At 30.7% G+C, this 2416-nt stretch overlaps 1 long non-coding RNA gene across 1 annotated transcript; it reads left to right on the top strand.

Moving 5' to 3' along the window:
- Positions 1–1056: 1056 nt before the first annotated feature.
- Positions 1057–1987, top strand: LOC133199888 (uncharacterized). Its single transcript, XR_009722859.1, has 2 exons — positions 1057–1111; positions 1763–1987. It is a non-coding gene; the product is annotated as an uncharacterized LOC133199888 (long non-coding RNA).
- Positions 1988–2416: the final 429 nt, after the last annotated feature.

Genomic DNA, 2416 nt, shown 5'->3' with positions numbered 1-2416 from the left:
CCTCTGAAGTTTGCATAGGACATGTACCCACATGATTACTGATATAATCAATGTTTTTTTTTAATCTCTGAAAAACAGTCTTAAAACTTTGAGTGAAAAATCAATCTTTATACTGCTAAACTCATTTTTTATACCATGAATACATACTTAGGAATATCGTTATTAAGTTATGTTCATGTTCTTTTGAGGGGAAAAAATATACATCATGTAGATGCTTATGTGTAAGTAAATTATAAAAGACAAAAGTGCTAGGACTTTTTTATTTTACATATTTATTTGTAAAAATATTTTTTCTATTAATTGGAAATGAAATAAAAAAAAGTTCTAGCTTTATTACTAATAATATGATTTTTTATTAGAATTGATAGGATATTGGATGTTTAAGAAATAAAGACCGCATTCTCGTGAATGTTGCAGGATAACCTGCAATGTTAATGTAGACACAGATTTAAATTACACAAGGACTCACATGCCAATTTCAATAGTCCTCGCCCACTGACGTCAAACACAAAGGTAGTCACACGAGATTTACATGCATATTTAGCCTCCTTAGCGTCAGACACAGGTCACAGGTGCGCACAAGATTTTCATGCATATTAGGCCTTCTTAGCTCCTGACCTATCGACCTGCCTAATTTACATTCCGATAGAATTATCAAGAAATCAGCTCCGCTAACTTTCAAAGAGTTACCACAGAGAAAAAAAAAACAGACATGGAAATATTATGGCATGACATCATGAAAAATTCTCAAGGGCATAAAACTACTATAATACAGATACCGGTAAATGTATGCAGAACATGCACAAAGTTTCATTTATGGTATATTGATAGATAAAAATAATTTATTACTTTTATACTTCGACCTCTGTAGGGGTAAATTTTAGTGTCAGTCATTTTGGCTGGATCGAGAAATTTGAGTGATCGATATTCAATTCATTTTCTAATTTTAGTGAAAAATTTAATCCATGCTTTGTTATTATACATGTATTTGGTATTGTATGATTTATTCTATTTTTTTCTTTAACAGAAAATGAAGGTATAGTAGCTGACATATAATTGTACATGTACCACTTGAAGATTTGTCCCCCTTGTAGATACAAGAAATGCAAAGGTAATTCTTTGTGAAAATAGAGAGAATGAATAATAAAATTTTTCAAACCATACAACAAAAACTACTTTGAATAATTAGTACGCAACCAACCATTTACAATTTAATTTTGCAGTTTTATTTCTTTAACATTGAAAAAAAATCAAATTTGATATTTTTTTAGCTCTACTGGTCAGAGACCAGAAGAGCTTATGGGATAGGAAGGTGTCCCTCGTCCGTCCGTCTAGCTGTCCATCTGTCTGTCTGTCCATGGCGTCTAGTTGTCTGTCTGTCTAGCTGTCCATCTGTCTGTAATTTTTCAAAACGCTACTCCTCCTACAGTTTTATTCTGATTTCAATATAACTTGGCACACAAGTAGACTGCACTAAGGTACATTTCAATGAACGGTGCTGCCATGGTTACTAAAAATAGAAATTTCTGTAAAATTCCTTTAAAACGCTACTCCACCTACAATTTTGGTATGATTTCAATATAATGTGGCACACAAGTAGACTACACTTAGATACATAATTCTATTTATTGCTGTCTGTTGCAAAGTTTCAAATCCAAGTGTTACTTTTTCTTTGTTATACATATAGACCAGTAGAGCTACAGTCTCATCAGAGACTTCTGGTTTATCCTTTTCATCACACAGCGACTTTCTTTTTTTTCAGTGTACACAGATACATACACATAAAAGGAGACATCACCTCATGATCTGTGGATCCATTGAAAACTTTAAGGACAAAACTTTGGATAATTCATTCATGTATAGAGTGTTGACTCGAATATTGAATATCTAATGAATGGAACCAAGAGAATTAATTTAAGAAGTATTATATTGTATATTACTCTTTTTATTCATCTGTCAAATTTCTTAATTAAAAATTAAACTTAAAGGCTTAAATAAGGATTTTTTTTTTAAATTTTAATTAGAACAAGTTCTTTAATTTATTTTTCTCTTATATAAACGGGCATTTAAGGTCATACACAACGTAGTTTGCACTTTATTGGGTTCTTCCCTGGAGTTGAAGAGTTCCACTAAATGAAGGACCTGTGTGCAATATTTTTATTGTCTATATATGGATTTGTAAATCTCTTCTAAAACAATTTTGATAAAAAAAATCTGGAATTTATGTTTTGTAATTTTTGTACATTTTTCTTTGAATAATGCAAAAATTTTTCAAACTTTAATATCTTTTCAAAATCCCTGGAAATGCATGCTGATTTTTTGTCTAAAAATATGTTATATGGTACATGATTGATTGATTGATTGTATATTGTTTTACGTCCCATTCAAGAATTTTTCACTCATATAGAGACGTCAC

The sequence above is a fragment of the Saccostrea echinata genome, unplaced genomic scaffold (assembly GCF_033153115.1).
Source record: "Saccostrea echinata isolate AGI-Se365-2 ecotype Australia unplaced genomic scaffold, CSIRO_AGI_Sech_v1 ptg000036l, whole genome shotgun sequence".
Taxonomy (NCBI): Eukaryota; Metazoa; Mollusca; class Bivalvia; order Ostreida; family Ostreidae; genus Saccostrea; species Saccostrea echinata.
This window is presented reverse-complemented; position numbering and strand designations above follow the sequence as displayed.